The 23,419-nt window shown below is 49.6% G+C and overlaps 1 protein-coding gene across 1 annotated transcript in view; it reads left to right on the forward strand.

The window, feature by feature from the left end:
• The window catches only part of DAAM2 (dishevelled associated activator of morphogenesis 2), a 443,570-nt gene that overhangs the window by 57,019 nt on the left and 363,132 nt on the right, over nt 1-23,419 (forward strand). The gene's annotated exons all lie outside the window — the stretch shown is intronic.

The raw sequence follows: 23,419 nt of genomic DNA on the forward strand, positions 1-23,419 counted from the left end.
TTACTGCCACCTGACCGCGGCAGAAGGCTTTTAAAGCGGCAAGCACGGAGAGGCAGGGATAGGGCAAACCTCCCAGAGTAGCGGCTTGCAAGCAGGCTGGGGAGTTACTGGGGGGGGGGGGGGGTTGCAGACGCACGGCGGTGAAGGGGGATGGAGCTGGGATCCGGTGTGTGTGGGGGGGTAACAGGCACACGGCGGTGGACACTGGGGGTTGAAAGCTGCGGTTGGAGGGTTTTGTAGGGCAGTGGCAGCGGGTGCAGGGGTCGGAGCGAGCAAGCATGCTTGCACTGGAGGGGGGGAGGTGAGCTACCTGTATAGAAGTTGCTTGTAGCTCTCGTCAGTGTTGCCCCCGCCTCTCAGATGTCCTGACTGTGAAGTGTGTGTGGTGGGGGAGGGGGTGTTACCGGGTGTAGGTCTGCTTCCGAGCAGGGGGGGGGGGGGGTGGAAGATTCACTTCTAGGCCCTTGGCGTATGTGCTCCTGGTCTCTGACAGGTCGATCTCCGCACTCTGGATGGTGTTTCAGCAGTAAACTTCTCTAAAATAAAATAGATTTTATTGCGATCATCCCGGCAGACAGTCCATATACTGTTTCTAGCATTTACACGGTCATAAAGAGAGGATCTTTCTGCTTCCTCGGTAAAGGGGGGAGTGAGTACACAAGCAAAGCTTTTAAGCAGTCAATGAGGGTTGTCATACAGTGAGGGGAAAGGCCCAGTGTCACTAACACAACCCAACAGCAAACCATCAAAGCAGCTCGCGTGTGCCCGTTCACCCTTGGAAGCTGGATGACTCCCTGTTTAACGTGTTTCCCTGCCGGGACTGCTCTCCGAGGGTTTCCGACCACTTGCAGATCGCCATCGGGACGCCTGCGACGTGATGGGCCCCAGAGGAGGGTGGGCTGGGGGCAAGGGCTATCAAATGCCGCGAGAAAAAAAAAAAAGAGGCAAACGGCCGGACATTGCAAAGGGCTTTTAAAGCAACGTTTTCCTCCAGAGCTTGTCCAGTCTCGAAAAAGAGGGAAGATGACATAAAATAACGAATTCACAAGGCAGGCCGAAGCGTTGGTGAAACGCAGAGGGCACTTTGGTTGCCCTGAGCCTATCTTTTGCCCAGCGTGCATTAAGGCTAATGATTTACTGCAAGTTGTCACTGGGCCACTAAACGTTTTTCTTCGTTTGTTTCATGTTGAATGTTCTGGGGGGCAGTCGGCTGTTCGCTGCCTGATAATGTGCGCTTGTGAGATGTTTTCAGTGCCTGATGCTTCAAGTCCTTTCGAAGACAGACAGTGTCCCACGTGCACAGACTCGTCCACGAATGGGAGACATTCACAGACAAGGAGACCCATGATCCCAAATGTACCGAAGCCCCCCAGCATGTTCGTCTTCCTCCTGCCCTGCAGAGTCCCTTCGGCGGACACTATGGGTAACACGCTTCACGTTGGCAGTACCCGGGTATCTCATGGCTGCCACGCTGTCGTCCCACGTCAAATCTACTCGTGACTTAAGGGAATCCAGTCCTCGCGTCCCTGTTACCTAGTCTGGTTTCACTCCCCGTTCCCTTCATCCTGGATTAAAAGAATTAGTCTCCAGTCACGTTCAGACCCCTAGGACTGGAGACGACTCCAGATGTTCCCTCCTATGCGTGCAGTTCCGCATCGGCCACTCTTGGAAGTAAAACCAGCCTGAAGGCGAGGCTGTGCTTGCCCTGGTGGGACGAGGTTCTCCGGGAATCAGGGTCCTTCTGGGGTGACCGCAACCGGCGCCAATGGCAAATGCAGTTTCGGTGAGCTGCCGCTTGGAGGAGTGTGGGAGGCTGCAGGAACAGTTACCGAGCTGGCAGCTCTCGAACCAGGAGGGGGCGCCAAAGGCAGACCTATGGGCTGGCCCCGTTATCCTGTGCAAGATATGGATATTTAAAAAGAGGTAAGGAAGTGCCCCGCGCCACAGAGCTTCCAATCAGGTTTCAATCCATGGCGTTAAGGGTGTGGTGGCGCAGACGGACAGAATATGAGGATGGAGAGTGGCTACCGGACCCTTTCCCTTTTGTTATCTCCGGCCTTCCTTTCGCCTCCCTATGGCTCCCGTTATCAGTTTTGCCCTCCCCTCCCTCCCCCTTCACCAGGATGCTTTTCCGCGCATCCACCATCCGTCCTTTTGCTTTGAATGGATACTATTTATTTATTGGACGTAATCCACCACCTTTGAACAGGATCAAATCAAAGCTGTTAAATTAAAAACAGCAATAACATTATAAGAAGCCATAAATACACATCAGCTACGTAGAACCGTGCGTTTTTAGACGCACTTTTTTTTTTTTTTTTGCATTTCGGGTGATTAACTAATAGCCTCATTAACGTGTAGGCGCTACCTAATCCCCTTATTGCATAAGGGGATTAGGTAGCGCCTACTCGACCCGCGTCCAGCTGCGGGTTAAACAGTGCACTCTGTGTGCTGGTTTTCAGTGCACGGTTTTAGCGCTCAGATTACATTTTTTTAAAAACTCCCAATGCAGTAAGCTAATGCTATGCAAATGCATAGCGCGTTGACTGTAAAATGTGCATTTGGCAGAGGCCGAACACACATTTTAACTTAGGAAAAGGGGCGGGTGGGGGATGTTATCGCACAGACAATCGCCCGATACGGAGCTGGGAGGAGAGCGTGCTTAGCTGGCTTAGCCTGAGAAATCCCGATGGCTTTTTTTTTCCTGTTTTTAAAGGGTTTTCAGTGCCAGTGCAGCAGCACTGGGAAATGACTCCTTCCGGGTTAGGCCAGCACACCTCTCCGCATTGGGGAGAGCTCCTTAATGCCCTCGTTGGCACGGGACTTTTATGCGAGGGCGCTAAGCAGTCCCCGCGTTTTTGAACAAACATTTTGGGAGCGCACCACTCCTTGAGGCACTGGCATTCACTGTTGGTCTTTTGTGAATTTCTCTTTTAATTGTCTCTGTAGTGAGTGGGGGTTTTGACAGCTGGATTTGCGGATGGAAACAAAAGTGCAGATGTTACCTACGTGTTGTAACCATCTTAGGGATCCCAGGCCAGAGCCCTTCATCTTAAAAGGATAAGCTAGAAGGCCCTGAAATCTGTGTTCCACGCAAAGGTTACACAACGGTATTTGTCGCTGGCTTCCATAGGGGGGACACTCCAGACCCACAACTGCTCTACTGTGGCTCCTACAGAAATAACACAGGGATGAAAGCGCTTGGCAGGGGTGCATTTCTGAACAGGGCCCTTGCAAGCGAGTGCCATCTTGCGGGGCATCCCAAAGCCGTCCTGGTGACCCCACGGCCATTTAGGAATTCAGGATGTCCACCCTGACTATGCAGGAGAGAAATTTGCATATTCCAAGTCTCCAATCTGTGCACATTTTTATCTCGTGCCTAATCGTTGGGCACTTGCTGAAATCCTGGCTCGGCATGGGGGGTGTTTCTGTCTGACTATGCTTGGGTGTGCCCGAGCATAACTGTATGTGTGTAACAGTTCATAAGGATGAGGATGCACAAACGTGTGTGTGTGTGCATAACAGGTGGTGTGGGGGAATCTCCCGCTGTGTTGTTCTAGGGTCATGCCTGGCTGTGTGTAACATATTGGACTGAAGTGCTTTTGTGTGTGTGTGTGTGCGTGCATTCATGGTACTGGTACCAGGTGCACATGTATGTATGCATGGATTCACATGTGCTTCTCTTGTCAGTCTGCTGGCTTCAGGCCCATGACATGGGCAATCTCTCTTGTTTTTGTTTTGCGAGGCTGGATAGCAACTGAGAGAGAGATCATGACGTGTGGAGCCCCTCTAAGGTCAGGAAAAAGGAAAGCCCTGGTGCTCTGCTCTAGCCGGGCTCCCTGTGTTTACTGCCTGGGAGGAGAAGTGGCCCCGATCTCCTGGGGTCAGCCGGCCACACAGGCACATCCTATTTGGCTGCAGTAGCAGTCAGAAATCTTGGAAGATTACAGCTCTTGAGTAGGCGGGCAGGGAAAGCAGCAGTGTGTTACAAAGGCGTTTTCTCTTCTACTGACATTACCTGCAGGGCGGGCACATCCTCCTCTGCTTTCTGCATTTCCACAGTCCCTCTGGCTGAAGCTTGCATTTGCAGATTCCCAGTCTCCAAGGCTGCACAACCAACTGACTCCAGGTTTCTTTCAATGCAGCTTTCTGTAGTCCTGGCCTTACCCAGTTGCATGCAGAAACTCGTGCATCCTTCGGATGTCTCCTAAGGAATATAAATCCATGCATGCATGGGGCTAAACCAGGACTGGATCAGCCTGGCCTGAAAATATGCATCCAGGATGAGTCCAGGATGAGTAAAGCTGTTTTTCTCTCTCCTTAAGAGCACTGAGATATTGCTTCTTTGATACCCTGCTCCCTGGGTGCTTCCGGATATGTACCTGCACCAGTGCAACATGTCCTTATCTAGTGCTCTTCATTCTGCTTTTTTTAATTTCAAGCTCTGACTGTGTTTAGAAGGCTTCCCCCTGAGATCTGCTTGGAATAAGAGACGGAATTAAATAGTTTACCACTGAGCTTCCTGGGACCTTCTCATTCTGTCCTGTTTGTAAAGGACCTTCGTTGCACATAGTCCAACCCAAGCAGTCTGCAAAACATGAACATAGGACGATGGCAATAGCTCACAAAATAATGCATCAAAATACAATCTAGAGCATTAATGACTAGGGACATAGGGTGGAGCTGCCTCACCCTCAGCGAGGCAGGACAGATGCAGGCAGACTTTAAAATAGGCAAAGATAAGAGGGCAGCAGGAAGTCCCAACCTCAAACCCACTGCCCTTCAGGAAAATGAATCCCTTTCTTCAGACAAAACGGAACCGAGTTTCGCAGGTCCAGAAGGTACAGCAAGAAAATTGGACAATTCTTTAGGATCCCCAAATATATCTTGGTAATTCTTGTGTACGCCTAGTGGGGTATTTAAGGGCAAGGGCTGCCCCTTTCTGTTGTACTGCATTCCGCATTGAGTTGAGTTGTATGAGAAACTCCTGATCCGGGGCCCAGAGATTCTTTATTAAGGTCTCAAAAGAGAATTCATATCACATTTTTTATTTTTATGACAAGAGATAGCAAAAGAGTTCCTTCTGACTCTGTCCTAGTGGTCAACGTCTCAAACTCGTGCATTACAGAGCCAGAAATTGCCTTAAGAAAGAGTGGGAGAGGCTCGCGGAGAAAAATGACTAAATAATCGTTAAATAACTCCAGCCCAGGCATATTAGAAAAAACGTGGAAGACTGCTACGCCAAGTTCTGAAGAAGTCTCGATCTGTTTAACCATCGCCCCTGTAAAAGCATCCCCTTCTCTCACCGTCTGAGAATTGACAAGAACCTGCTCGGTTCTTGACTCATTTCTTTGAAATGACAAAGAGTTCACCTGAGGATCCACAGCTAGTTTAGTTGCGGAGGAACTGCACCTGTTAAGTTGCACCAGGACCTTTGGAAAGCTGCTCAAAACCCACTTGTTTCAACTGGCCTTCCATTCAGGCATAGAAGGAATATAATGAAGCCGCACAGTTGCCTAAGTTAGTTGTGGACTGATTGCTAGAGGCATGCAGCTCACCTCTTCTGTCTTCTTGTCCTTCTTCGTGTAGATCATGTTTTTATGATTGTTACTTAGTTTTTCACTTTGAACAAATAAACAGCATCTTTGAGAAGATCCCTCTGCAAGTCCTGGATAGGCTGTCAAACCGAGACCAAGGTAATATTCCCCTTCAGGTTACTTCCACTTGGGTTCTAATCCAACCAAGAGTTGACCTGCTTCCAACGAAGAACAATTTTGACATTACATATTGTAATAGATTGAACAAAGACTCTGCCTGTTAAGATTAAATGGATGATGGCTAGAGGGAATGAGATTTGGTTTTTTAATCCATAAAGAACAAGAATTGTTGGATCCATAAAACTCTTGAAAACTCCTCAGGTAGGCCTACAATATCAGGAAGGGGCTCCATTTTAGAACCTTTGTATCCTGTTTTCCAATATGATTTATTTTCTAGAAGGCTTGCAGGGCATTGATAATATTTTTCTGTAAACCTGGATACCGTATATGAATATCCCTCAGCAGGAAAGAGATTTTAGCCGGTACGTGTCCTTGTAGCATTCTTTTTGGATCTTGTAGATCTTGCTTTAACACGGAATTACTTCACCTTTGAAGGTTTTTTCTTACCAACAGGTTTAAGGGACAGAAATGAGAGCCACGATGGCCCTGATATTGCCAGCCTTTATATAGAAAGTTTTCTGAGTGTCCTTAAAGTCATCATATTGGGTTCTAGTGACATTATATTGACAAGGTTTATGGTCCGATGTGTGTCATTGAATTGGTGTTATCCAAATCTGAGATTTGCATAAGGAACTAAAGGATCCTTACAGGGTTTAGTTTTTCTCCCAGTGGAGGACATATTGGAAAGGGCAGCATAGAGAATGGGCTAAACCATTCACTAAGGAACTTCCATAGGAAGTGGTTCAGGCTTGGGTTTTATGTAATAGTCTAGAAGTTTCTAGAAAGACTGTAATGGAATTACAGGAGAAGGAGCTGGAGAAAGATGACCGTCCTCCTGCAGTGACTTGCAGGTGGTGTCCCACAGTGTCATGGGGTGCCAGGCTGGATACAAGTTACACCCCCACAGGGGTTGTGCAGGACTGCAGGGCTGGACAAATGCTGGTCTTCTGCCTAGCCAACCCCCTCCCCCCTGGGGTTCTGGGGGCTGGTAGGGCTTGTCTCCTGGCAAACATCATGGTTGGGCTTGGCTGCAAATTGGGCTAGGCAGGAGCTTGATATAGAGAAGGCTGGAGGTTAAGCTGATACTGAGGGCATGGCAGGAGCTGGAGATAGACAAGGCTGAACACCGCCTCAGGCTTGGGACTGGGACATGGGCAAGACCAGGGGAATAGACATGGCACTGTACAGGGTGGCGCAAGTCAGAACAAGGACTGGACTAGATAGGGACAGAACTGGACTAGACAGAACAGACAACAATGAACAGGGAAGCCCAACAGGGCCCAAGGCTGGGTATCAGAACCTAACAGGCCCGAAGGCCGTAAGGTAAGGGGACCAGAGAGCAAGGCAAGGAGCAGGGCCGGTGCTAGCTTTGTTGCTGCCCTGTGCAAACAGTTACTGTGCTGTCCCCCCTCCTCACGATTCATTCAGTCTGTGGCCCAGGCCCATCATACAAAGCCCAGCTCCCTCCAGCAGTCTACATTTTTAGAAACTGACACCCATCCACTCCTCCACAGAACTCCTGGTCAAGAGAAGGGTGTTACATACCCTAGGGAAACCTTACAACCTCGCACACACACACCATTCCACACACTCCCACACCCTCTATAGCCACACAAAATTTAATTATGCACTTGTAACAAATTTTACATGAAAAAGAACATTCACACATACAGTCTTCTGAGACAAAATATCACTAACAACATATATATTATATTTACATGCACTGCTGTGGTGCCAAAAAAGACACTTGGAACTCCTATGGAACTTATATGGCACCTCAGAAAGCCATAAATAAACGTAATTACCATTACAATATAGTAAACCTCCCATACCAAAACAATCCTAACTACAAGCACTCAAACAGTAGCAACCTTATCTATGAAAAGGCAACACTGCAAATATTACACCAGGCCCTAGAACACCAATACTCCTCCTATTGGGAAAACAGAACCTGCCAGGCTGCTATAGATCCCTACACAGAAACTACATCCAGCAAAATAGCTCACCTCGGTCACACATGCAGAAAACAGACAGACCCTGACCAAATGCAGAATAAAGAGATGAGAAAGTATAAACAGAAACGTGCTGAGAAGAACTGAACTGGAACCCACAACAAGCCAGCCTCTACATGCAGAGCAACAATGGAAAACAAAAACATAGCCATTCTTCATAAAACATTAAATAAAATGGAGAAATATAAAACATAATAATAGTAAAATCATATCCATAAAAAGAATAAATATTTCAATCCAGTTAATGAATAGAATATCAAAAATTTCCCATACACCAATACAATATTTCAAAAAATCCAATAATTAAAAAATGTTTTAAAATTTCCCAAAAAACCCCAAAATATTTCAAATAGTAAAAACATCAAATTATACCCAATGATTAAAACAATTCCTGGAATCTTTTGATTTCATCACCCTGAGATTTTTGTGGATTTGGGGAGATAGGGCCGCACAAAATTTATCTCCTGTCTCTCTCACACACACACACTCTCACTCACACACACACACAATTGATTCTCACACACACACACATTGATTCTCTCACACATATTCCCTCTCTCCCTCAGACACATAATTTGTGTGTGCGTGTGTGTGTGTCTGTGAGAGTGTATATGAGATACATAGGCTCTCACAGGTGCATATACACTGACACTCACACAAGCACACATGCTCTCACACATACATACAGGCTCTCACACAGCCACACACATACATACAGGCTGTCACACAGCCACATACACTGAAGCTCGTACACAGACATAACACAATCAAAGCTCTCACATAGACTTAGACACACACATACACGGCCTCCTGTTCTCTTTGGGCCTGGCAGGATGAGCTAGAACACGGGCCCGCGGGAAGTTGGCGCTGAAGCGGGAAACGTCAGCAGGGACACGCACAATGTATTTGCAAGGAACACTGCGGTGGCGTGGTATTTCCTCTTCAGCCGCTGGCGGGCTGAACTTTGCTGGCAGCCTCACTTCCTCTTCAGCCGCTGGCAGGTTTGGCTCCGCTGGCGGCCCTGCGGCCTCTTCTGCTGCTCCTGCCACCCCCTGGGTATGCCACCCTGTGCAAATGCATGGTATGCACACCCAGTCACTCCAGGCCTGACAAGGAGGCCTGAGATGCCAGAGAGCAAGTCAAGGAGGCCATAGTGTGAGACAGGAGGCCACAGGGTAAGACAGGAGGCCTGGATAGGCTGCAAGGCAGGAAAGTGAGATCAAGGTGACTCGATGAAGAGGCATCGAAGGCCTGGACAGGCTGACTTAAGTAGTGCAGGAACCGCTGAGTCAGGTGGTCAGGGAGGAGGTGGCTCGGGTGGCTGGGAGCAGTGCTTGCTGGGGGCCTCTGCTGGTGGGGAGGCATCATAGCAGGTAGAATCAGGGCACAGTGAGGCTGCCCGGCAGGTGAAACCATGACACACGGGTTGCCCTTGCGGTGGCAGACTTGGAGGTCCACCGCAACTTCTTGCTGCTGTTGCAGCATCTGGAGTGGTGAGTTTGCCTTGGTCTAAGGGAGTAAATCTCACTCCTGAGGTTTCTTTCCAAGGGGAGCAAATCCCTAAGTCCTCGCTGACGTCAGAAGTGAGGCCTTGAGCAGTGGGCAAGGAGGCTGTAGCCTGGAAAGAAGGTGGATTGGATCAGTATTGCAGCTGGCACTCGAAGGAGAATGCAAAGGGTACGGAGGGAGGGGAGAGGGAGAAGAGGAGAATAGACAGTTTCAAGGAGTTAAGGTACGAGGGGACATCTGAGGTAGGAACCACCCAGTACCAACCAAAGGGATCTCTGGTTAAGAATCACCCTACAGAGATGCTAAGACTTTCTGTGGAGGAGCGTTCAGCTGTATTTATGGATGCTACTTACAAGAACGTGGGTAAGAACTGTGTATACATGGATAAGATTATTGTTTTTCCTGTGTGCCTCGGTTTGCTTGTTTCCGCATTGTTTAGATGCCCGGTTCTGCAGTCTCGCAAGGTCCTTCTGCCGCTCCTCGCAGCCAGCTTGTCTTTTCATGACTTTGCATGGTCTCGTGCGGATTTGATCACTTCCAGATCACTGGTGAATATGTTGAGCCCCGGTCCCAGTACACAGCCCCGGGGCACTCTGGTGGGAAGACCGCTCTCCGTTTCCTACCTTTCGACCCGTTACCGTGCCACAGCAGGACGCCGCCTCCTCTCCCGTGACTTTTGTAATTTCCTGACGAGCCTCGCCTCTCGGGTGCCTTCTGACAATCCCGCTATTGACCGACTCTCACCCCCCCCCCCCCCAGCCACAAATTTATTTTCACCGACAAAGAATCCTTTGCCACACGGTTACAGTCCCCGATATTTAACATCCGTAAACTTCCTTTTGGGTTTGGGACACGCAAGACCCGCGTAGAGCAATGGGTTCTGGGAAAAATGGGAGCCCCTGCCAGTGTCCCCTGCCGGAGCCACCCAAGGAGATGCACCCGCCCGGCGCAGCCCACATCTGTGCCCGTTTCATCCCCTTTCTCAGGTGAGAAAGTTCGGGAAACGCCCTGAAGGAAACGCCCTGCTGAGATTTCGGAGCTGCCTCAGAAGAGAAACTGGGGGATGGAAAGGCGCTCTGCGCACGCCTTCCCTGCCCTGCCTGGTTATTTAGAGGGGCCGAGGACAGTTCCAACGATTGGATACGTCGCATAATTCATGCAGCTCGCTTATGGGGGCGCCTCTGCTTTCTCTGTGCTGCTCGCGCGCTTTACTTTTGATATTTTCATAGTTAAAAAGAAAATTGTGCACCCTTTTGTTCCGGCCAACGTCTCAATTTAAAAAAAATCTTCTCCCTTGAGTCCGCGGTCCAGGCGTCCGTGCTGTATTCGTGTTTCATGCGTCTCAGCGTGATGCCTGCGTGGGGCTTTGAGGAAGAACGGGCTCTTCAGCTGTCTGTGCAGTATTCGTGCTTTATGTGTATCAGTGAGACCCCTGCTGAAGTGCTGATGATGAACAGCCCAGCAGCAGCCCTGGTGAACATTTTCAAGCTCAAATAACTGACATCTGCTCAGAAAACAACATAACAATGCAAAGGGGACTATTATTGATTCTCTTGAATGTTTCCTTTGCTTGCACTGCTGCTTGACATGGAAAACCTTTCCTGGGCCATCAGGAAACTCGTTTCTGTGGAGCTGAGACAAGATGGTCCTATCAGATGTGAGCTGAAACCTTGAACTTTTGTCTTGCTTTAGAGAGTAAAGGGAGTCGGTGTGGCCATTCCTTGGGGTCTGCTCAGATCTAACCGACGAAGTCGCGGGGGATGTGAGTTGGATTGAGGGGGGAATGTGACGGACTGGTGCTCCTCCATGAGAAACCTGTCTGCCGTGCTGCTGGCGTGTCCCAGGGTGGGTGCTGGATTGTAGAATAGGGCCATGCCCAGCCTCTGCAGAAACTGCACGAGTTAAAATTGCAGAGAGCAAAATATCTCCACACATTTGACCACCTACGTGGTTCAGGAATTTTGTAGAGGAGAAGCCATAGCTGATCACGGCTGAAAAACACCTACGTCCAGCTCTCCATCTTAAAGAGTTCACTTACCTCCCAACCCCTTCCACCTCTCCATCTTAAAGAGTTCACTTACCTCTCAGCCCCCTTCCTTTCGCCTGTGGACTCTCTCTGTGGTTTCCCGAGCCCACCTCACAGTTTCCGGTGCCACTCTAAGCAGCTGTTCCCATGCAGACACCCCCAGCGTTTAAGCCCCCCTCCCTCCCATGCTAGCTGTGCTGCGGAAGAGATCAGTAGCGCTAGGCGAGCGCGGGCCTGCGCAGGCTGTAAGGTTTCCTAGGTGACTGCTGCCTTTACAGCTCTGCTTTCACGCAGTTTCCAGCCTGCACCACTATTACCGCCAACAACGTTACGGAGCCCAGCACAACCTAAAACGGCTTCAAACCCAAAGCGCGGCCTTCCACCCAGCTCTGTCTGCTTTCTGTTACTGCTGAGCTGCCTGACAGTGCTTTTATCTCAGGACCTACCTGCAGGTCCTCCTGCTGCTCTTCCCTGTCCTCCCCCTCCCCCGCACCAGGGCCCAAAGCCAGTTTGAGAATTGCCGCCTCCCAGTCCCGCAGACCTAGCAGGCTGTCCACGTGGAAGGGAGCTGCTGGTTCCTGGCCTGGACCCACAACAGGGCATAGCCTTCCTGGCATAGATCTGCCTAGGAGTGGCCTCTTATTTAGGTTCATTTGCATGAGTTGCTTTCCCTGACCGGCAGACCTGTTGGGGGGACCGGAGCTGGGGAGCACTGCCATAGGGTTGTGGCAGAGAAAGCCTTCTGTTTTCTGAGCTGCAGTCCTATCAGAAGACAGAAATCAGCGGATAAGAGACGTAGGCTGTGCCGGAGCATAAGGACCATCCCTGTACATCTGGTCTGCCCAACTTCCCGGTACAAAGCCGTAGACCCCAGGCGCTCTCTGAGGTAATGGGCACTGCCGTCTCGTTCTATACCTAAAGTACCGACCCAGGTACCTGCGTGGGGGAGGACTTTGGAGCAGATGGTCCTGCTTTGGGATGCACGATTTGAACGAGGACACCAGTGCCTCCGTGCAGGATGACATCTCCTGTGCAGGGTCGCCCAGAAATAATCCAGATGTGCCAGCTGTGTGCAGTTTTCAATTCCATGATTCTCAGAAAGGCTTGGGGAGGACGACCCTGCTGGTCCCGCTGGTTGGCCATCCTGAAAACCTGGAGCCAGTTCGCCTGGTCATCCTGTTTCCCAGACCATCCCGCGGGCAGTTTGGGTTTTCAGGACATCCATAATGAATATGCATGAGGTAAATTTGCATGTACGGGGTCTGCAACGTCAGTCGTATTCATTGTGAATCTCTTGAACGCTGGATGTCCTGTGGGGTGCCGAGGACAGCTTTGGGGGAGCCACCTTTACCCCTGGCAAGCGGCACTGAGAAGGGGCACGGCCAGCAGTACCTCAGTATCTCACTTCTCGTGCGGTGAACCAGACGTGACCGTGGGCTGCTGAGCCCGCCCTCGCGCGCAGCTCCCGAGCAGAGTCAAAAGCTGATCATTTTGTACGTCAGGTTTGACTTCTCCCCCCTACCCAGGTGGCACCTTCCTAACCACAGCCTAAATTACTTCAGTGGCGTCACCCACATGATCTGCTCCCATGCACCCCTCTTATCTAGCAGAAAATCCACGACAAGAGAGTCTCGGTGCTTGGTGGCTAACAGCAGGTGCGTTGGACAGAGCCAGGGGCTGGGGGGGATGGGAATAATCTTCAGAGGCGCGACACATCCTCAGTCATTGTCACCAGCAAATAAGTGCCAGAATCATTTTTCCATGTCAGAGCCTTCTTGCTCTCACGGGCGGGCACCGTGCATGATCCCAGCCTCTAGCAGTTTTCTCTCTGGCCCCCATATTTCCTTCCAAATACTGCTGCTTCGGGCTGCCTTCCAGAGGCCCAGGCGGCGTATGACTAATTCAGTAGCTAGAGAGGAGGAGAGAGCCCCTTCCCTGTCTGTCATGTGGCCACGCCAGGGCATTAGCTGACCGCCGGGAGTCACTGAAAAGGGCACCTCCAAAGCCAGGCCAGGAGCAGGAGACAGAGCTGGGAGTGGGAGCAGCTACCTGGCAGCCTGGAGCCAGCACTGGGCCCAGCGGGGCCTACGAGTTGCCTTTCTAGAGAGCTCCGTCAGTTTGCTGTAAACGAGCCATTTAAAAAAACGAATCTGTGGCTGTTTCCAGCTCGGAAATAGCTTTCTTTTGGCTTCACCCGCAAGATTAAGAAATAAACAAATCCATCTCACAAAGCCTTGTCGTGTATTGTTTCATATTTGTAGCGCATGGTGCTGTTTCTGTTCTTTCACCTCCCAGGCTTTGTTTCGGGAGGGGGGGCGGGGTCCTCAGACTGTGAGCTCAGCTCCTGGATCGCACAGCGCAGGCCCCCCCCCCCGTGAGGCCTGGCTGCTGGCTCCTCGCTGTCCAAGAGGTAGGAGGATCCGTGGGATCCTGCTAAGCTTCCACCCTGAACCAGGGGGATGTCAGAGACAACAGGCCTCAGCGGAAAAGGACCGCTTGCTCCACCATCTGCTTGCAGCTGGCCTCTCGCTCCATCGCTGCTCTTTTCCCTCCTCTCATTAAGGACCTCCCTGTCTGTCCCATGCACGTGGGAATTCTGCCAGTTTTGCTTCCTACCACCTTGCTCCAGGCCTAGTCTTCCAACTCCCATCCAGGACGGAGCCGGTCCTTGCCATTTGTTCTGCTTTTACGTCACATCATTGTATTATTATCATTATTATTATTTTTAATTTCAGCCGCTGGCTTCACTATTGCTCATTTCTGGGCTTTTCAAACCACGAGAACCTCACCCGCCGGGATGTCCCCCGCCTCCCGGACTTCACAGTCTGCCCTGCCTCTGGGGCCTGGTTTAGGTGTGCAGGAATCCCTCCCTCCCTCCCAGGGGACTGTGAGTGCCGCCTCCGCAGCATTCCTATCCGTCTGCTCGACCTGTTGGGTCAGGAGTCATTTTGGGGAACGGAAACCTCCCTCTGCCCTGGGACTTTTTTGAATCCACCACTTCTTGACCAACCTTTATCCCAATACGTTCTGCTTCCTACTCTTCTGGTTTTTTGTTTTTTTACTTGTTTATTTTCCCGAAAAGTTCATGAAAGGGGATCAACCCATGACTGGCCACATGCTGTCTGGTAATATTTGATTTTTCTTGCCTGTCTTAGAAAGGCTCCTGGGCCTGCTCCTTCAGCCTTGTCTTTGTATCTGCTAAAGTCTTCGGTTGACATCCTTCTGGTCATGCTTTATGCCCTGGGTTAGAGATTATCTTTTCTTTGGCTTTCGTTTGCACTTTTCTGTTCGCTTGATGCTGTGTCTTCGATTCTGGTTATAATGGGGGCAAGACTGTTAACAGACGTAACGTTTTGTTCCCGTGTTATCCTAGTGCTAGGCAGCTGGGACTTACTTCTCCTCCTCGTGTTTCTGTCAGGAAGCTTGAATCTCAGCTCCCTGAGGTAATTAAGGTTGGACTGTTTAATGTATGTTCTCTGGTAGCTAAATATGTACTGATCCATGAGATTGTTTTACAGCATGATTTGCAACTTCTCTGTATCAGCGAAACAAGCACTTAGGATGGTGATTACCTGAGCTGTTATATTTAATAATAGGTATAAGATCCTGGAAGTTAAGCCTGATTCCACTCCCCCTTATTGGGTTCTCATTGTTTATAATCCTCCAGGTCTAAACCTTCTCGTAATGAAACCATTGCATTCGTTTTAGACCGTGCTGCAAAACGTGATCATTTAATTATCGCTGGTGACTTTAACGCGCATGCTGATAATTCTGTTCCAGGAGCTCATGTGAATTAGATTTCATACCACACGTCAGATCATCCACTCATTCAGAAGGCCAAATGCTGGACTTTCAGTTTTGCTCCAGCATTTATGGAGATTCTGCAGAGGCCTTCCTCCTGGTCTCGTTTCTTGATCCGGTCATTATCTTTTTAGTTTTTTGGGGGTTTTTTTGGTACGATGTCAGAAAATTGTGAAATTAAATAGTCGTTTCAGGAAGAGATGCTGGAACCTCAGAGATATTGACTTGGAAAACCTGATGACTGAATTGCAACGGTTTCCCCCTAATTTCAGTGATCCATCTCCCACTTCTCAGGTTCAGCAGCAGAAATCTCTTTTAAGTTACGTTAAGATGTTTTATCTTGTTTCCTTGTTTTGTGATTGCAAGCAGCCTGTTCTTCTTGTTTGCCAGTTCCATGCTATATCTTTGTTCCTATTTAATCCCTTCTCTGCACCCGTTTAATGTAATTTCTACCTTCAGTTCTGCTGTAAACCGATATGATGTAGCTACTAATATCGGTATAAAAAAGTGTTAAATAAATAAATAAGATCCACTTTCGGTAAAGTCGCCCACTCTTAAACATCTAAATAAGTCTCGTGTTCATCGGAAGCGGTGTCATCCTGGACTAAGATTATTACGAAGGCCGGTACAACATTATGGAGAAAAACCATGTCTGATCAGAATAAATCTTTATGTAAATTAGAAATGAAGAGGTCTAAGTGTGCTACTACCATACATCAGTTAGGCCAGGCAGTCAATCCTGCCAAGCAACTTTTTAAAACTGTGTCTCAGTTACCAAGTATAAAAGCTGAAGTGCCTATTGGCTCAGAGAGCAGAAGACTTTCCAAGTTATTTTGAAGAAAAAAATTGATATTATTCAGACTGAATTCTCACGTCTAGCAGGACCTTTGACATTCGTAATGTTCTCAAGGTTAATGACTCTTCCTTAGGAATGTTGCGTTACTGTCTCCAGTGACCCACTGTATTAGTAAGAGTCGATGGAAAGCTTTGAACGCCGTTCTGAAAAGACTTTTTCTTTTCTATGAGAAATTCCACATCTGATCTGAACCCACTGCCTACTTTTCTTGTAAAAGAATACAGAATTACTTTTATCTGAATGGCTGACAGGTATAGTTAATTCTTGCCTTCACTGGGGAAAAAAAAGATGATTTTTTGACCAGGTTGAATTTAAGCTCCGGCTACTTGTTGTGAAATTAATTACCGACTACTTAGAGAAGGTAAATTCATCTCAGACAATCCGAATTCAGAAAGGAGCTTAGCGCTGAGACTGTGCTAATAGATCTATTGATAGGCGCACAGCATTTGATACCATAGACCAGGCCCTCGTGCCAAATCAGGCCTGCCTGGCCCGGTAAACATTTGAAAATTAACATTAGGTGTGGCCCGCGATGTTTGTCGCGTGCTGATGTCATCAACAAAGGCCCGTGCAGCAGTTGCCTTTGAATGACAGGAGGCTGGGTGCTGGCCTTTGTTGATGACGTCGGCACCCACAGAGAGGGAGGAGGTAAGCACACGATCTCTCTTCACGAGGGTGGGTGGGCAGGGGAGCGTCTGCGCTTGTCTGTCTGCCTTTCCTCTGTATAAATATTGAGATTGGCTCTTACATTTGCTGTTAGTGCCAATTGAAACATTCATGGGAGGAGAGGAGAGGAGAGACCCTGTATGTTGGCAATGGTGGGGATACCAACCTCTGCCAGTGAGGAGAGGCCCCACACTGCTGTGAGGAGTGGGGAGTAATAGGGGAGTAAGGGAAGAGACAGAGAGGGAGGAGTGGGAAATGGTGAGGATGGTGAGTGAAATGGAAGGCACATGAATGAGGGAGAAGGAGAGGGTGAGTGACTGAGAGGGAGGTGGTGTCAGGGAAGGGAATCAGTGAGTGGGTGGGAGAGAGAGGCTAGTGACTGAGAGGGAGGGGATTGAGTGGGAGGAACAGAGGGGAGTGAATGGGAGAAAGAATGAGTGACTGAGAGGGAAGGGGATTGAGTGGGAAGAACAGAGGGGAGTGAATGGGAGAGTGAGTGACTGAAAGGGAAGGGGAGGGAATGGAGGGAGTGACTGAGGGATGAGTGACTGAGAGGGAAGGGGATTGAGTGGGAGGAACAGAGGGGAGTGAATGGGAGAAAGAATGAGTGACTGAGAGGGAAGGGGATTGAGTGGGAAGAACAGAGGGGAGTGAATGGGAGAGTGAGTGACTGAAAGGGAAGGGGAGGGAATGGAGGGAGTGACTGAGGGATGAGTGACTGAGAGGGAAGGGGATTGAGTGGGAGGAACAGAGGGGAGTGAATGGGAGAAAGAGTGAGGGAAGGGGAGGGAATGGAGGGAGTGACTGAGGGATGAGTGACTGAGAGGGAAGGGGATTGAGTGGGAGGATGACTAACAGAGGGGAGTGAATGGGAGAAAGAATGAGTGAAAGGGGAGGGAATGGAGGGAGTGACTGAGGGATGAGTGACTGAGAGGGAAGGGTAATGAAGCAAGGGAAAAGGGTGAGTGAAAGTGAGGGAGGGAGTGACAGAGGGAAGGGAAGAGGGTGAGGGGGTTGAAAGTGAAGGAGGGTGAATGAAGGTGAGGGAGAGGAAATAGTGGAAAAGGGGATGAAGTAGAAGAGGGAAGGGAGAAGGAGAGAGGGTAGAAGGGTGCATGAGAGAGAAAGTGTGTGTGTGTGTGTGTAGGTGGGTGTGTGAACTTGTGTTTGTATATGAGAGAGAAAGGAGGAAATCTGTGTGTCCCTCCTCTCCTTCCCCCTACTAATCCTCTACAATTTCAGGGTGACCAGAAATTAAAAGTTTCTAGGTATGGAGAGAGGGCAATGTTTAAAGGGTTTTTTTTATCTTTATTATTAATTATTAGCTGGTGTTCTATTGTCATCTGTTTTGCAATGTGCTTTTTATTAGTATGGTGATTGGTTTATATTTCTTGATTTTGTTTTATGAGGAATGGTGAGATTTGTGTTTTTGCATTATTGCACTGCATATGAGTCTGGCCTTTAGCGGTTTCCTGTCCAGCTTTGTGTCTGCCCCTTACTATTTATACTTTATGGCCTGCATTTGTGACTGAGGTGACGTGGTCTGCTCGCTGGGAAAACTGCCCCTCGTACCTGTCGGGTTGAAGGTCGGGATCCATGAGTGAAGGGGCTCCTCGGGTGCTGCTTAAGCCTGCTGGATCCCGAAATGCCTGCAGCACGTGCTGGGGGTCTGAGTGCTGTGCCGAGGAGCTCCAAGGATGACCCCCCCTCCCCCTCCCCCAGCCCCAGCCATCCTTGCACTCAATAACTTGTAAGGTGGCCCCAGCACAGGAAAGTTTGCCCACCCCTGCCATAGACCTTGAGGAGCTGCGTTTCAATCTTTTCTCTTTGAGCCGTTGTTTTCAAGTGACGGGGGGGGGGGGGGGGGGGGGAGCAGGTCTCTGTCCTGTTCCCCTTGCTTTTCAGCCTGATTTTAGCTGCATTAGCTATGCTGGTTCGGGGGTGGGGGTGGGGGGGGCCATGGTTTAGTTGCGATGTGCAAGTCATGACTCCTTGCTGAAATCAGATTTCTGAATTAAATGGCCGCCGTCGTCACGCACCAGCGTCTTGACTGTTGAACCACAAACCCTGCAGGTTCATGCCCAGAAGTCGGGGTCCCATTTGGCATTTTCACCAGCCGGCCCCCAAAGTGCGGGGTGGTTAAATTCCGCCAGTAAACCTTGCCAAAGTGCGGGCTGTAAAGCTGAACGGGTTTTGTTGAACCGAAGCCATCGTCTTTGCCCTGTGCAGGATCCTTGTCGGCGTCGCCCGTGCTCGGATACTTTCACCTACAGATTATTGTAGGCGGGAATAACCGGAGCGGCTCTGAGGAGAGTTTAACAGTTACAGCCCACAGCAGGCAGAGTAAATGGGAGGGGGCGCCTGGATCTGAAGGCCCCCCCCCCACCCTAGGTAAAGGAATTCCCAGGTAGGAGGGAGACCCTAGAGACTGCCAGGCGCTGGCACTTTCCTTCCCCGCGCGCGTGCCACAGCGATAGCCCTGTCACCTGCACTGCTGCCGCCAGCTCCTCTTTGGCCTGGGCGTTTGGGCAGTTACCTGTGTTGCCTTTGCCTAATTCTGGGCTCCTTTTAGACATTGGTTGGGACACAGTAATGCTGCCCCCATGCCGCCCTGAAGGGGAGACCCAGGAAATGATAAGGGGAATGGAACAACTCCCCTATGAGGAAAGACTAAAGAGGTTAGGACTTTTCAGCTTGGAGAAGAGACGACTGAGGGGGGATATGATACAGGTGTTTAAGATCATGAGAAGTCTAGAACGGGTAGATGTGAATCGGTTATTTACTCTTTCGGATAGTAGAAAGACTAGGGGGCACTCCATGAAGTTAGCATGGGGCACATTTAAAACTAATCTGAGAAAGTTCTTTTTTACTCAACGCACAATTAAACTCTGGAATTTGTTGCCAGAGGATGTGGTCAGTGCAGTTAGTATAGCTGGGTTTAAAAAAGGATTGGATAAGTTCTTGGAGGAGAAGTCCATTACCTGCTATTAAGTTCACTTAGAGAATAGCCACTGCCATTAGCAATGGTTACAAGGAATAGACTTAGTTTTTGGGTACTTGTCAGGTTCTTATGGCCTGGATTGGCCACTGTTGGAAACAGGATGCTGGGCTTGATGGACCCTTGGTCTGACCCAGTATGGCTTGTTCTTATGTTCTTATGTCTTATGTTCTTAAATGGAGGTAGCTATTCCAGGCTGTCCGTGTAAGTAACTTAGCCGGTTACCATGGATATCCAGTGGCACGGCGAAGCTGCTGAATACACGCGTGTGTGTGTGTGTGTGTGTGTGTGTGTATACATATGCACTTATCAGGATTAATCTATCCGGCTAAACATAGACATTAACTTAGGCGGCTAACTCCGAATATCGGCAGTTAGCTTGCCCCGCCCCCGATCTGCCCAGTACCCACCTCCCTTTTCTGCGTGTAACTTTTAGCCGTGCAAGGGACTTCTACAGCTAAGCGGTGGCCACTGAACGTGGCCTCTTCTTAGCCACACGAGTCCCGCTTGTCGGGCTGAATAGCGCTGAGTATCTATTGCACGGTTTCTGAGTTTACGTATAAAATGACAGGAAGGCAAAGCTGCTATGGTCTCTCAGGGAAGGCTGTAAGTCAGAGGTAGTTGTGCATTTCTGGTGCCTGCCAGCCAGGGTGAATGCTGGACTCACCCAGCGGGGCTTCCCCAGCCTGTTCTGGGGGCCCCACAACCGGCTGGGCTCTCAGGAGATCCAACAATGAATATGCAGGAGATAAATTTGCATTTACTGAGTCTCCGTGATATGCAAATACATCTCATGCATATTCATTATGGATGTCCCGAAAACCCGAGTGGCTGTGGGATCTCCAGGACGGGTTTGGGAAGGAGGAGTGGGTTGTTTTTTGTTTTTTTAGGGTGCTTTCTGGAAACAGCTGAGCCTCGTCTTAAGGGAGATGTCGGGGTGTTACCTGCACATTTAGTGCAGTGAAAGATCAGTCGGATACGGGATGCTTCAAGGACCCGACCCAGAAGTGCTGCATGGGTACTAAGTGACGTCTTGCATTGGAAAACGGTGGAAACCGTCCAGTGCTTCGTTCGTGAGCCCAATATAGCCCTCAAGGGCCGAGGCTGGCAACTGATATCTGCCTCACTGTTAACCGTTACCTGTAAGAAGTCACTCGTGTCCTATTGCTGGTGGGTGGAGTGGATAGGAACTGCAGATTTTGTTTTAAAGGTTGTGATCCTTTGCTTTAATTTTGGAAGTAGAATAACTCGGGAACCTCAAGATGACTGTAAAAGCAGAGTGACACCTCAAGTCAGACCCCTTCTGGCTGATCAGGAGGGTATTGAAAACACGAGAGCTACCGGACTACACAAATAAACTTTAGAAACTGTCCGAGGCATCCATTTAACGGGGGAATACATGACTGGTGGTGGCCTGTACTGCCCTGTCTGAGGGGCTGGGGATAGAGGCGCGCACTGGCACTCGCTAAAGCTGATTCTCAAAAGTATTTTTTTCTCACACATTAAGAACGCACAGCAAACTGCTCTCGGACGGGACTGAAGGGTGAGCAGGGAGCGTGCGCTGCTTCTTGACGCCTAACTCTCTTTCCGCGCACATGGAAGTCCTCGCATTTCATGATCCTACATGGGCGAGAAGGGCAGATGTAAAAGGGCAGAGGGCAGGATTCGAGGTATACTGGAAAAGGCCGAACTTACTGCTGTCCCTTCATGCCCTCAGCTTGTCTGTAGGCGCCACTAAAGGGTGCAAGACACAAGGGTGGGCGCCAAGCAAATGTTAGCGTCCCCGTTTTGCGCTCACCCACTGTGTTCCGATAAAGAGTGCTCAGGCAGGCCGATGCAACACCTTGCGCTCAGGCTGGCGCACAGGTTAACCCGCGGTTGGACATGCATTTATTTATTTATTTAAAAACTTTTCTATACCGTCTTTCGGTGATATACCATCACAACGGTTTACAAATAGGCACATGAATAAATTCGAAATAGATTGTAATTTAACCAGTAGGTGCCGAAATTGTTCAGATACATGATTCAAATACTATATGCTATATGTAAAGGGGTAGATTTTATAATTTTGCGCGAGCGCGAACAAAAGTACGCTGGATTTTATAAGATACGTGCGTAGCCGCACGTATCTTATAAAATCCGGGGTCGGCGCGCGCAAGGAGGTGCACATTTGTGCAACCTGTGCGCGCCGAGCCCGGCGCGCGCTGCCTGTTCCCTCCGAGGCCGCTCGGAAATCGGAGCGGCCTTGGCGGGAACTTTCTTTCCACCCCCCCCCGCACCTTCCCCTCCCTTCCCCTACCTAACTCACCCCCCCGGCCCTATCTAAACCCCCCTACCTTTTGTTGGCAGATTTACGCCTGCTGAAAGCAGACGTAAATCTGCGCGCGCCAGCGGGCTGCTGGCGCGCCACCACCCGACCCAGGGGCTGGTCCGGAGGCCTCAACCACGCCCCCGGGCCTGCGCCATGCCCCCAAACCGCCCCCTGACCCCGTGCACTCCCCCTCCCCGCCCCTTTTACGAAGCCCCGGGACTTGCGCGCGTCCCGGGGCTGTATGCGCACCGGCGGCCTATGCAAAATAGGCGCGCCGGCGTGCGAGGGCCCTGTGCGCGTAAATCCAGCCGGTTTTACGCGCGCAGGGCATTTAAAATCCGGCCCAATGTGTATTGAAATTCCATTTATGGACTATCCATATATGTGATATACTGTAATTCTTTAACTTAATACTTAAGTATGATAAAAATAAAAAGAACGCATATATGTTCTCTGGTGACTTTTTTGCCTGTGTGTATAAGTCCTTTTCTTGTTTCTTAGTACTACCTATTCCCCATTCTCACTTTGAAAATCTTTTTTGAAAAGCCATGTTTTTAAGCTTTTTTTTGAAGAGTTTTAGATCTCTCATTAATCTTATTTCGGGTGGCATTGAGTTCCATAATATTGGGCCGGCTAATGATAGTGCTCTCTCCCTTACTTGCGTCAGTTTAGCTGTCTTTACAGAAGGTATGGTCAGTAGAGCTTTATTGGCTGATCTGAGATTTCTCTGGGGGACATGTAGTCGTAATGCAGTGTTTAACCAATCAGTATTTTCTTCATTGATTAGCTTGTGGATTGTGTGATTAGCTTGTGGATTGTGAATTTTGGAAGCACATCCATAGCTCCTGATGCAATAAGGGGATCGATGTGTCCAAAACACGCGTAGCTAATAGCGCTCATCACGTGTAAATGCCGTGTTAATGAGTTTAATTAGCTAGTCCTCCTGATGTAAAAAAATCACCGTGCACCCGAAGCACATATTTTAACCTCAAAAATGAACGCCAGCCCCGGAGCTGGCGTTAAGTCTTCAGGAACCCCGAAAGTCGAAGAGAAATGCAGAAATGACTTATTTTCTGCGGTTCCTCTGTCTTAATATCAGCGCAGTATTAAGTCGGAGGAACCACAGAAATCAGGAACATAATAATAAACAAAAAAAAAAGGTCTTGACGGCGGGTCAGGTTCAGAAGACGGACGCTCAGTTTACGAGCGTTCATGTTCCTAACCCGTGGCTCTGCACAGTTTAGGGAAAGCGGACCCTCGTAAAATTGAGCGTCCTTTTTCCTAACCCGCGCCCTGCCCCTTCTCCCGGGCACCCGATGCCGAGGAGGGGCCAGGGACGCACAGTTTCCCCTGGCGCCTCATTAGCATACCGCAACGCGCGACCGGGAGAGGTGGGTGGGCGCGCGTCAGGACAGCCGGCGCTCAGTCGCGCGCGCGCCACTTATTGCATCGGCCTGAATGTGTGTCCTGCGAGCGTAAAAGAGAATTCTGGGTAGCGGGATTCCCGTGGCCCGTCCTCT

This window comes from Rhinatrema bivittatum, chromosome 3 (genome assembly GCF_901001135.1).
Source record: "Rhinatrema bivittatum chromosome 3, aRhiBiv1.1, whole genome shotgun sequence".
Taxonomy (NCBI): Eukaryota; Metazoa; Chordata; class Amphibia; order Gymnophiona; family Rhinatrematidae; genus Rhinatrema; species Rhinatrema bivittatum.